Raw genomic sequence first — 14071 nt, forward strand, 5'->3', positions numbered from 1 at the left:
ACCTTAGTGGCAAGTGGTCCATTATAGAGTAATTTGTTCAGTTTAAGGGCTCTGCTCAGGGTAGTCAGCTATTTATTTAAGGCCTTATCATGATTTTAATTTGTTCAGTTTAAGCACTCTTCGTGTAGTAATTTGTTCAATTTTAATGCTTAAGGGTATAGTTGCAGGAGGGGTACAGCTGAGTTGTCAAGTCTGTTTTATGTATTTTCTACTCTTCAATTTTTTAGAATTCCAGAAATGTTTTGTTGTTTTAGTTTGCAGTTAAATTTTTGTAATTTTGTGTGGTAAGAACCTATACTGTATCCCGCTACTGCAGAATAATACTGCAGCATTAAAACATGAACGAGAGAAAAAAACTAAAATAAAACTTAAATTGCAAAGGAAATGCACCATATAAAATAACACAGTGCACATACAAGTGTCTGCCAACAGCAAAATGTGTCAAAGGCTTTAGGAAGACTGTGCAATGCTACATAACAACAAATTGCCTCCCATGAGCATGATGTCACAACTGTTTACATTAGATTCACTTAAGCAGTTCCGAGCAGGCTCATGCACACGTGCAGTTGAGTTGCATGTGAGTAATACCTTCTCCTGTTTCTATATACAGAAATGTGGCTGTTGGCTGTGTAAGCAGCAATAGCAGCAACCAGCCACATGGGGTATCCGGAAAAATTTTACTGGCACGCCTAAGCTGCCAGATTCACATGTGCGCAGCAGGCCTGGATCTAGTGGAGGGGGACAGCAAACCATGGTATCTGAACCAGGCAGCAATTTCGGGGCGAGGGGGCAAATTCATATTCTTGAGGGGAAAAAAACCTTCTTTTACAAAGCACCTAGCATCCAGCGCACGTCGGTCTATCGATTATTCATATGATTTTGAAATGCACCCCTGCTGGTTTTTGGATATTTTTGAACACATTCTAAGTTGATTTCCGAATGAATTATAAGTTTATTTTTGAATACGTGCATAGTGCATGTGATGTCTCTGCCAGGGGAATCCTCGTCGCATCTAGACATCAACTTCCTGCAGACAAAACTGACGGGGCTATACAAACTGAGCGGAATAAAGCCGAACTGGTGAATGCCACCTGCTGCTTGTTTATGTGGTTGATTCGGTTTACAAAAGTTCAGCGTAGCTATAATTTCTAACAAAATCCATAGATTCAGACTACCAGAGTGGAAATAAATGACTAACAGGAATAATAGGTAAGAAAGATTATGTATTATCTTCTCAGTGTATTCAAGAAAGAGAATTCTGACAGGAAATTTTTGGCCAGATCGCTACATTAGACAGGACCAGTTGTAGTCCCCAGCTAGCAGCCGCTTAAGTTCCATTCTGGGAGTAGCGTGGAAAATGCATTGTACAAACACGTAATAATGCCTAACCGGAGAATAATCGCTGGGTAACTAAACCGGTTATTGTGGCAGGGTTAGTAAAGTTAAATGGAGAATGAGTTTTGGCAGTAGTAGGAATAGTTACAGAATTAGTGATGACAGGATTGTTTGTTAGAACGAGGAAGGAGAAGAAACGGGGACATCACACAAATTATGGAAGAGTATGACGATTCCAAATTTATACAAAAATTTTGTCGTACTACTCTTCAGTCTCATGCATGAGAAACTGGAGCATATGAATGAAATGTGGAACTATTTCCAAACATAAAGCTTTTTGACTGAAGTAGGCCAAATAGGTATTTCATATTGGTATGTATGTGAATTATATTGTCATACTATAAAAATTATCATTATTGCCAAAACAGTCTTGCTTGTTTGGTGTGTGTTGCAATTGCTGCAATATTAGAAATGCCTATTTTGTTTTATCCAGGACACAGTGACAAAATAGATGTAGTCAGACCGAGAAACCACACCAGTCTTGGTACTATTTGTATTAACAGCTTTTCCAGTATTAGACGACATTTCGATTTTTCATGTAGCAAAACGTTTGACAAACTTTTTTTAATCTTTCGCAGAAAGGAAAGCATGCCATATAAAGCTGTAGCAAGATTAGAGAGAAAAATCGCGAGGACCAAAGGATTGAAGAAATGTGTACTGTCTTGCCTGTCTCTTGCCTTTACTGGTTTTAGGTATCCTATATTTACTTTTATGTCACACAGAAGAGCAAGTTATTGGCTAATAGGCAATAAAGAGTCCTCATTTTCTGAAGAGTTCTTAATTTCCGCTGTGTTGAAATAGTTTGATGGCATCCATTACAAAATATATACCTTTGAGTTCCATAGAGTGAAATACAGTGACGTGCAGTATAAGAATGTTGTTTGAAGAGGCATGGCACGTAAGACCAAATAACATCTGTTACATTTCCTCTAAGATATATGTTTTATGTATCAGACTCATCTGAAAGATGTGCACTACAAAATGAACTTATTTTTGAAACGTCTTCCCTCTCTCTCTCTCTCTCTCTCTCTCTCTTTATTTTTTTAATTTTAAACGTTTTCATGCACAGAGCAGTCTGAGTTATAGTGGAAGGGGGGGGGGGGGTATACTCTCCATGTGACCCATGTTTACATTTAGTGATTTATCTGTTTCCTCTTTGTTTACTGCTCTCACATCAAATGAAAACAAGACAGATTTCTGTGGCTCGGAGCTATCAAGTGAATTAAAATACATTCACATAATTACAGAAGGCTAAAATGTGTTACTAGTTTCAGATTTTATTTTATTTCTACCTTTATGACAGTCGAGAATTAATCAACTTGCAGAACAATGAAGTTATTTTTGTCGGTTTGCTAAAGAAATTTGGCTTTTATCAAGCTTTCCTGCTTAGACAGTAAATTTATTTGAAATGAGGTGTTTAATTTCACACTATTGGCTAGTTTCAACTGTTCGCTGCATTTTGAGTCCACGTTTTCATCTTCTAACACGTATGGAATTATGCCATAATAAATAACCAAACATGAGATAATACAGTACTGGTACTCCAAGAAAATTTACGTCCCAAAAATCACACTGAAAATCTTAATATTAGGTCGAGGCATACGAATGTGCACTTTAAGGCGAATTTGCATTCCATTATGGTTCGTGAAATTCCGACGCTCTTGGAGTATCCTCTGATGTGTTGTTTCTTTTATGACATAATGTAAGTAAGATCTTTCAGTGTTTTACACGTAAGAACATACGGGCTTCCTATGTCACCGTAGCTGCGCAAGCGCGGTGACGCCTCTAATCTGGTGCTCTCTGGCAACTGCTGAAATGAATCTATTTCTAACAGGTAGTGGGGAAATATTGCGAATTGTGGTTCGAAAAGCGTTATTTTCAAAGTAAATTTCCTTTTACGCAAGATGGACTATGTGCGAGAATGTACAATGAATTTCTTAAATCACAGAGCGTTTGCTCTCATTTAAAAATCAACTCTTTGATGATGAGCCATTTAGAAGAATTTCAAGCCCAGAAGATCAATATTGTTTTTCTGGTTGTTCTGCTGAGGTGGTGTTTCCATTTTGTGCACAATATTTTGATGACTTACTGAGCCATCTTCTTCAGGTGCTACTAGTTTTGCTGTAAAGTGTACTCATTGCCTGGATTCAAACCAGACTTAGAACTATTGTCGGTCTCATGCTGCTATTTATAGCCGAGTGCCATTCCTGACATCCACCACACCGTTTGATGCTCTTTTGTTTTTCAAAGCTAGTCCTGATATTCTGTGAAATGTGTAGCAGTTGAGACTGAGACTGAGGAAGAGAATCCAAAAATCACTTATCTACCTTCCAGACTCCTTGTGATCTATGACATCCAGTGTATTTTATTCCCTTCAGCTAAGAGAAAAAGTATTCCTTCTAGACAATGTATGTGAAAATTTCGTATGTACCACATTCCATGCGAATGTGGCATGTCTTACACAGGATAAACTATCGAAACAGTCAAAAAGATGTGCACGGAACATCAACAAAATACCCAAGTAACCAAGTAAATGAACTGTTGCCTAGCACTGACTGGAATATATCGTGGTGCAAATGCAAAGTTTCTGAGGCAGTGTAATTAAGGAGGCTATCGAAATAAAGATGTCTGAAAACCTAATAAACAGGGACAGATGGTTCAATTTAAATAATGGGATCCAGCACTAGAGTTATTAAAATCTCATTAACCATCAGATCCACTAGAGTTGGGAAACACTGAGAGAACTAGAATTTCAAAAAGAATATCAGTGCAAGCTCCGAAAAAGAAGAGCATAAGGCATCAAACTCTGCTATAAATAGTGGCTCGAAATCAACAGTAGTTCAGTCTGGTTGGAACTCAGGCAGCGAGTACATGTAACTGCGAAACTGGTAGTGCCTGAAGAAGATGGTTAGGTCGGTTGTCAAAATATTGCACATAAAATCGAAACAAGTCTGCAGAAGACATGGAAGCACATTATTAATTAACCAACACAATTGCCTTTCTTGTAACTTTGTTCACTACGGAGGTTTAAAAAAAAAAAAAAAAAAAAAAAAAGCTTCACAGAAAGAGATATACTGATAACCACCCACCTTTTTACAATTTCTGTTGCACTAACTTGTCTTCTCCATAGTTGAGTAGCATTTGTACACTCACTTCACTGGTGTACATTGTACTTGCACAACCTTCAACTGAAGACAGTTGACTGAGTGACTGGTATGAATTTTCCTTCTGTTTCCATTCATTTACCATCAACTCCAGTGAGTGGACACATTAAGTTACCCCTCATTTTTTCATTGTATGCTAGTACGGGAGAGCTGAAGTCAGTTTTGTGTTACTTTTTTTATTACATCATGTTTACATGAATGGTACCCTCTGATAAGTTTTTGAACAAGTCTTGAAGAGAGGAAGTGGATTACTGAATAAATAGTACAGGAGGCTATTTAATAAAGAATAACAGGACGCTATTTCATGCATTCTAACTGTTCCAGATTATCCATGATCGTTACAGATTCATCACCTTAATTAGAGTTAAGAGGAGTTACTAAAAATTATGGAAATAGACATTTTACTGTTTGATGTTAAAAAATAATTGGAAAAGTTACTGTTTGCATTTTGCTAAACATATGCTACTAAAATGTTTTATAGATTGTAATGATTTCCTTCCTCAGTACACAGTAAATCTGTCTACGATTGATTTTGTCACTGTGGTGTACTAAAGGTGCATTTACACTGAGTTCAAAACGTGTTCCCAACATTGTGAATTTTAAAATTTTCCCGGCGAATTGACTGTTCAAATGAATTTCGGGCTTGCAGCCGGTCGTCATTCAATACTTCGCACGATATTTCAACTGGGCACCTGCCAGTCATATTCAGGTGAGCTGTCGCAGACTGGCGAAAACGTCCTCCGTTCCGCAATATACAGCTTACTGTAACTATCCTGCGCATGCATTGAAAACTTGATAGATGAACCACACTGCCTGCCGGCAGTGCCCTCGCTGGTGGAATAGCGGAACTCAGTCGCCCTCTGCGTTGCTGTTTGCCACGGCCGTCGACGCACTCTGTCGTCTTCAATTTGAGCAAATCGTAGAGATGATGGGATTCCATGCACTGTCCAGCTGGTAGTCGCTGTCACGGTTTAACAGATTTTCCGCCAGGCGTATTTCTACGGATTCTTTAATAATGGAGTCCCAGAAAGACGTTGCAGTGGAGTAAACCATTGTTTTCTCATACTCCATTGAATGTCCAGTAGAAATACAATGTTCAGCAATAACGGACTTGCTTGGCTGCAAAAGGCAGGTGTAACGTTGATGTTCAGTGCAGCGTTCTTTCACGGTGCGTGTGGTTTGACCTATGTACGCCATACCACATTGGCACGGTATCTTGTAAATCCCGGCCTTTCATAGTAACAGATTGTCCTTAACTGATCCCACAAGGTCCGCAATCTTCAATGGTGGGCGGAATGTAACGAATGTTCCCAACATTGTTTGTGACTAATACTGGATGACAATGTTCGCAGTGTGTTGGCAACACAAAACCCGGTTCCATGGGTGTGTCAGTACAAATCAGATTAACATTACTCCTGGCCTGCTACCGCTAAATGCTGCTACCCAGTGCTAGTGTTTATTTTTGTTCTGTAGTGTAGCATGCTGTTTTTATGTGTGTTCTTTTACAAGTGTACAAGAAGCAAAATTTACGAGTTTTGTCACTCTCTATGAGACAAAAAAATATCTCTGGAATCTTCAACAGGATATGTTACCTGACTCTGAAAAAAGTTTTTGTTATCAAGTTCAGTGAGCTGCCACCTTCGGAAAGAACAGAAATGGGGGGGGGGGGGGGGTGTTAATTGTGATACTTTCTATGTGGCAGATATGAATGTCTATGAGGCAGCAGTCAGTAGTAAATGTGGATTTGTCAGAGGGAACATCAGATGCCAATTGCAGATTCTCCTGTCACATTCACTGGAAGCGAGTCTGAAGAAGTGTTCTCTAATGAAAATGATAATTGGATTAATTTTAGTATGAACATAAAAATAAATATATCTCTGGAATTTTTGGACTTACAGTTATTGAAATATTGTACAGAAACATTGATTCCCTAAAAAAAAAGAAAGTGCTGTGTTATTTTGCACCAACAGCAGTGCCAGATAAAAAAATTAAGTCTCTCGTTTCCCAATACCGCAGCAACAGCAGTAACAACAGGATTCTGAAAAACGTTTTTGTCATAAAGTTCAGTGAGCTGCCACCTTCGGAAAGAACAGAAAAGGGAGGGGGGGGGGGGGGGTAATTGTGATACTTTCTATGTGGCAGATATGAATGTCTATATGAGACAGCAGTCAGTAGTAAATGTGGATGTGTCAGAGGGAACATCAAATGCCAATTGCAGATTCTCCTGTCACATTCACTGGAAGTGAGTCTGAAGAAGTGTTCTCCAATGAAAATGATAATTGGATTAATTTTAGTATGAACATAAAAATAAATATATCTTCTTTATTTAGGGTTAGAAAATGTCTAAAATATACCATTTAAGGGTCTATATCAGGCTTAGCTTGTAATTTTTAAAATTTTCTGCCTGGAAACTGGATGCCCCTTCATATTTGTCATGTGATTACTGACGAATCTATTCTCAAGTTTGACAGCTGTGCTACTTAAAAATTACGCACCGCTTTTCATATCTTTGAAATAAAGCTACAAAATAGGAAATCATGTTGATTAATGTTCCCTTGGTAGTTAAACAATATTTGCTTAACAGATTTGCTTTTGCACAAAATATTACTTGTGGTGCTCAAGGTAAGTGAGGCAACCTGTATTAGTGTTGACAGCAAATTGTCTCCAAACAGAAATTTGAGGTTATGAGTAGGGCCTGAATTTTAATGACCTAAAAAAATTATAAAAACAAACTATGCAAGTATTGGTGGGCTAAAACATATGTAAATATGATTTTTAAAAATAAAATATGACTTTATACAAGTTTATTTAAAAACATTATTGTTGATTTTTTTTTTTTTTTTTTTATATACTGTGTCAAACAAAATTCACTTCTAAACAAGTTGTGAGTATAGTGCTTACTTTTTGCAGTGTTTGGAACCAGCTAGCACTTACTTTTGAGATATCTGCTGGTGGCTGAAAGGGGGGGAGGGGGGACAGAAAGTATGGTAAAAACACCACCACTTATCCAGACAATAAAACTGTGTTTTTTCTACTGCACGCCAGTTGCGTAAAGTATGCCAAATTGGTTAACACACACTGTCAATCTTCAGTTTCTGCAGAGTTGCACTGGATCATAAGGTGCATTTTCTGGTTTTCCTTATTCGAAGAGCTACAATTGTCACTGCTGAGGATAATTTTTTATAAGAAAAAACTCCTGCCTACATTCAGGATGCCACAGAAGTGTATTTGAAGTTGGAGAGGTCACTGCAGGCCAGCTTTGGTTAATTACTTTCAATGTTGTGGCAATCCCAGAATGACTGTCACTAATTTTGCATATTGTCGAATATCCAGAATGCCACTGAACATTTTTCATTATGTTGTTCACTTTGTCAGCCTTATAACCACAAACTCAGCCCAAATCTTTCTGCACATGTTACACAATATACAGGGCATCACACAGCTGTGTTCCTGCAGTTTCTAGTCACATGATGGTTTTGGTGTCATTGAAAAGTTGGCATTGGCGTTCGATTTGTGCAAGATTTACGGTCGAGTTACCTGTAAACATCTTTGTACCAGCAGCTTCTAGTCATGTGATGGTTTTTAATGTCATTGAAAAGTTGGCTTTGATTTGCACAAGATTTACAGTAGAGGAACCTGTAAACACCTCTTTATTCATTGCTGTCAAGCTCATAAAAGATGGTCTTTATTTTAGTGTAGTTGGTGCAGTTATACTCCCATCATAAGCAAGAAACCCATCATGTAAGAATAGGTTGTGGGGGGAGGATCAGTGAAGGTGCTTATTCTTTGAATTTCTACACCCATAACAAAACTTTCACACAGATTTTCTTGCAACAAGAAATTAATTTGTCCCCGTCAGGGTAACTTGATCACATCTCTTTTGCAATTCTGTGTAACACATGGGCAAGACAAGTGATGTACTTCATACTGGGATAGAGTGTCTGAAGCCCCTTGGCTTCTTTAGTCATGTATGAAGCATCATCTGTTAGTCGCAGCAAACATTGTCTCTTCTCACACCATCTGGCCACAGTAGCGTTATAGAGTTGTCAAACACAACATCAGTTGTTGATTTGTTTACTCTCTTGAGAGCTTCACATATTAGGAGAAACATTTCTCCAGGCATGTCAGCTGTTTGAACACCAACAATGTCATTCAGAACATAACCCTCACTCATATCAGTGGTTTCATCTATGGACATCCAGACTGTTTTTGGTCAGTAACACAAATTTATATTTTGTTGAGCATCTTGTCACAGGCCACAGATAAATAGCTCTTTCTTAATATAGATTCATCCGGAACTGAATGTGTTGTGTACTTCTCCCAGAACTATCTGAGCCATGGATTCTTCAGATTCTGTAATGGGATGATGCAAGACACCATCATCTCACACAAGTCCTTGAAGAGTGCTTGCACGGTTGAAGATGGCCCTGGTTGCTCAAATAACAGTGTTTGTCTGTTGTCATCTTTAGCACTTCTCACAACTGCTGTGTTTGGTGATATTACAGTGTTTTTGCATGTTAAAGTGCTTTTCTCCACCAACTTTAACTTCAGATAATTTAAAAAATAATATTTCTCTGTCAGTGTGTAAGAACTTCTCTCCAAAATCACAAACAAAACCTCACAACTTCAAGCTGTTGGAGCACTTTATTTTTGACATTTTGTACCAGACTTGAGTTTGTATTCAAACTGAAGAGAGTGACCACATGTGCAAGGTTTATGACGTCAGAAGTAGGGATGAGAAAAAGCTACTGGTTAAAACTGATACTGGCATTTTATTTTTGAATACCTGGTATTTTTTGGTTTTTGTGCTTTTTACTAATAACTGAGTTAAAAAAACAGTAGCCATAACAGCAGTGCTAAAAGTTTTCATTTTTAAATGAAGCTTTTTTAAAGAAGGAGTAATTTTTATTTGAAAAATTTGTATTGCTTTAAAATATTGCATTATTAAATAAAATAGGAAAAGCAGTCTGTGTCGTTAAAATAACAATGACAGCAGAAACGAGCAACACACACGCAGCATAAGACTTGGTATCGCATTTCTGGGACATCTATTTGATGGCACATATGTACATGCTTGTAGCCCTTGAAAACAGACAAATCAATACGAAAAACAGAGCACTTCACCCTCTGCTTTCACCTTTTAGCACTGACTATTCACAATGTTAAAAAAGGGTATGATCCCCAATTAAAACATAATTTTTTAGCAGAGTTCCAAAAAATTAGGATTAATAGGAGAATACTTGTGATTTTTTGTGGTATTCGACCACATACCACTTTTCCCAAAAAGTAGCAAATGGTGGACAGATTCAGTTTTCCTTTATTTGCCTGATTAGTTTAATATTTTGATTCTGTATATCTTGAAACTGAATGAGTCAAAATTTTTAAACCTTTTTTCGATTTCTACATTTATTACTGGAAATCGTAAGAATAAAAAACTGAAAATCATTTATTTCAGAAACCAATTATTTTGAGCAGTTTTAGTAGTCCAGTTAAACTGGTATTGAAAAATCCATATAGCCAAAACTGGTTGTAAATACATAAAACCATGACCAGACACTTTGTTGAAATAATTATTTATTCCATGATCCACTTTACAGGCTCGTCTTCAGATGGTGTACAGGAAGTTACATAGCTATTCCAAAGCCTAATGTTGGGTGCTGGCTTTGTGACAAGAAGATAGCACAAGCTTTAATGTAGTATGTTGAGTATTGTTTATATGCCAATTATGATCCAAAATTTAGTTTTGTACTTACTGTGACAGTATGGGTGGCTTTTGTTGTTAATATCTATCTGTCTACTTCCATTGTGATGGCCAGTTGGTACCACATCACTCGCATTTACAGAATATGTCATATACACTGTAATAATGGAACTTTGCCAGCATTCAGTGTGTGCTATACAACTGTTACTTGTTACAAAACTCTTCACACAGAGATATGACATAGGCCTACGTTCCTCAGAGATATTATTTGTTTTTGTTTTCATGTATTAAAGTCGATGTATGTGGAAATCCTTAAATCAAAACTGGCCTTAACATGAAAGCCAAAATAAAATAAATAAATAAATTAGTACAAGAACAAAACCTCAAAGGATCTGATGTCTTACTTCCATTCTTATATTAAAATATAATATAGTCAGTTTATGAATAAATACTTTAATCAAGACTGGCATTAACAAGAATATCCAGGAATAAAATAATACAGAGTTATAATATTTGCAATGCAGTGCAGCTGTTTGTATAATCATGAATCTTATATTTAAAATTTAAAAAGAAAAACTGTTGAATTATTTCTGTTATATTAACATGATCTAGAACATTAGTAAGAGCAGATTCTGTTCATTTCAGCTAAAGGTAATATGTGTAAAAGTACTGATTTATTTTAGCAGTAGAGGGGTTTGACATTTAGACATACAGTACAGCATTTTTTTTGTGGTAGGATATTTACATTGACACCAAAGTAGTTAAAATGTAAAGAGGAGGAGGATTTGAGGAGGGGTGGGGGAGGGCAGTGTTGGTTGGTTGATTGATTAACTGATTTGAACTAGAAAACCTTTGAAATTCTGAAGGAAAAATTACCATTAGCTGGAATAAACAGAACTGCCTTTACTAATATTCCAGATCATGTTAATGTAACAACAGAAGTAAGTCAACAGTCCATTTGAAATTTTGTTCTTGTTTTTAAATTTTAAATATAAAATTCATGGTCATACAAACAGCTGCAGTTCATTGCAGATACTATAACTATGAATTTGGTAATTCTGGGCATCCATGTTAATGCTAATCTTGATTAAAGTAGTTGCTCATAAACTGACTGCACTATATGTTAATATAAGAGAAGAAATAAGACACCAAATGCTTGGAAGTTTGTTCTTGTACTAATTTATTTATTTATTTATTTTATTTTGACTTTCAAATTAACACCAGTTTTGATTAAAGTATTTGCCCATACATTGACTTTAATACATACATACAAACAAAAACAAATAGAATCTTTGAGTAAAGTAGGCCTATGTCATACCTTTTTGTGAAGAGTTTTGTAACAAGTAATAGTTGTACAGCATATACTGGATGCTGGCAAAGTTTCGTTATCACAGTGTATATGAATAGATAGTCTGTAAAAGCGGAGATGTGGTGGCAATTGGCCATCACATTGGTAGCAGACAGATGGTTATTAACACAGTAACTACAAAACTAAATTTTTGATCCATATTGGCTCATAAACAGTACTCGTAATGATGCATTAAAGCATGCTCCATCTTCTTGTCACAGAGCCAGCACTTAGCATTACGCTTTGAAATAGCTGTGTAACTTCCTGTACACCATCTGAAAATGAGTCTGAAAAGGTTCAAAAACCGACTCCTGGAATAAATAACTATTTCAAAAAAGTGATTGGTTCCAGTTTCATGTATTTACATTGAACAAGCATTCACATGTTCTTACAGATCCATAATGGATAAGTTTAATCAAAATCGGTTCTTACAGCGAGAACTGCCATATCTGATCAGAAGCCACCTCTATGCGCTTCGAGAATGTTTTGTTCAACCCACACAACAATGTCTTATGTCAGTGAACTGACTAGCGTGTTAGGCTCCTTGTCGGCTATAATCCTGATAAATAAAGCTTTGTAGTAATTGTTGTGTTTATTTTTGACAATATCAGCTTTTTACTTTTCTTAGTCAGGGTATGAAGTATGTTGGGTTACTGCAACCGTTTGGGTCAATCCATACCAAGTGGTCCAGCACTGGTTGCTTAACCATCTCAGAAAAATTTTATATCTGCTGGGTGAATTCCCCAGTGTTTAGTAGTCACAAAAATATTTTTTTAAAAAAAATTATTGTGTATTATTTTAAAATGGCAGCCATATTTCTTCCAGGCCGCATGTGTTTTTTCGTATTTGCAAGCATCTACATTTTTTACAATTATTCAGTAGTGGATTGTCCTGAGCCTTTCAGATAAAATGCATTTAGTTCATCACACTCTGGGCTACAAATTAACATCATTATCACTTAACCAAATATATTCTGTAATATATTTTTAATAGTTCAAAGTTATCAGCCACAAATTAAAAAAACTCAATTTTTGAACAGTAGTTTTCCAAAGAAAGATTAATTTCTCAGCTTTAATACTTTTTTTTTATTACACTGTATAATATAGTTACTTTTTATGGAGTATCAATAGTAAGCAGCTTACATTTAAAAATTACGCTATTTTAAAAAACGATTTTTTTTTTATTTTTTTTTTTAATTTTTCCATTTTGTGGCCTGCAATATCTATGTTTGGGGACAATCTGAAAATTTCACAGTTAATAAACCTTTATGATATCAAACTTCATTATAAATTTCAACTTTGAGATTCAATTAGAAGTTATGGAAAAAAGATTAAAAACACGAGTCAAAAATACGTTTTTTAACATCTCGAATATCTGGTAGGCTAATTAAATAAAGTATACCAATTGCATAATGTAACACACCACATTATGCTAGCTAATGATTATTTGTCGAAACAATCCTGTGGTAATTGTTTCAGCAGGCTAACAATTGCATTTGCAAGCCTGTACAAGTCTAATTGTTGTCTTCCCCCTTACACCAACAGTTGTCTACTCACACTTATTTAGCTAGAAGTTCTGGAAATGTGCAGTTGAAAAATGGTGTCTCAGTGTTCTGTTGGTGTTATTATTAATGAAGCATGTCATAAAAGTGTGAATGGAGTGTATCCTAAATGCATTACTTTAATCGAACATTACAGTGAAGAAGAAAAAGTATTGTTTTACTTATGAGTCAGCCCAAAGGTCAAATCAACATGCGAGTACCATGAAATGAAATACTTAAAAAAAAAAATTCATCACCTTTTTGGTCAGTCTTGCATGTAGCCTATTGAGAAACATAAGAAACCTATAACAAAAGGTCTGTGAGAAATAACATTTGATCATTATTCTAAAAATAAAAGACCTTTTGTAAATCTCATAACAGGAAAATCATTGTGTCCAATATGTGCCCAACAACCTCAGATACAGAATTTTGTGACTTATCAGCAACCATTAAAAAAGTAGACACAGCTTGTGAAATCCTGGGTATATTGCCTGCTAATATAATTAGAAAACTAAGTCAAGATAAAAGACCAAGTGCCTTGAATACAAAAATTGAGAAAGTGGCAGCTATAGTCAAAAAGAATTTGGAAGTTTCATTTCAAAATACAATTTGTACTAAAACAGATGGAAGTTCTAAAACTTCACCAACCGAATATGATGATTTGATAGAAAAACTAAATGCAGTACTTCAAACAAAGAGGATAAAATTAAGATTATCAGTTTACTGCCAAATTCATGGAGTCAAGCAAAAGATGGTGATGAATTTAATGTATCAGAACATGTTGTTAAGTTAACAAGGCAATTAGTAAAAGAACAGGGAATTTTACCAGCATTACAAAAGAAAAGTGCATCTAATTTTTTTAGATGAAAACACAATCAATAAAGTTATTAAGTATTATGATGATGACAATAACAGCCATTTGA

The 14071-nt window shown here is 35.9% G+C and overlaps 1 protein-coding gene across 1 annotated transcript in view; it reads left to right on the top strand.

The window, feature by feature from the left end:
* LOC126215390 (serine-rich adhesin for platelets-like) overlaps nt 1-14071 on the top strand; it is a 267306-nt gene that overhangs the window by 120289 nt on the left and 132946 nt on the right. The window lies entirely within an intron of this gene.

Source organism: Schistocerca nitens, chromosome 12 (genome assembly GCF_023898315.1).
Source record: "Schistocerca nitens isolate TAMUIC-IGC-003100 chromosome 12, iqSchNite1.1, whole genome shotgun sequence".
In the NCBI taxonomy this organism is placed as follows: Eukaryota; Metazoa; Arthropoda; class Insecta; order Orthoptera; family Acrididae; genus Schistocerca; species Schistocerca nitens.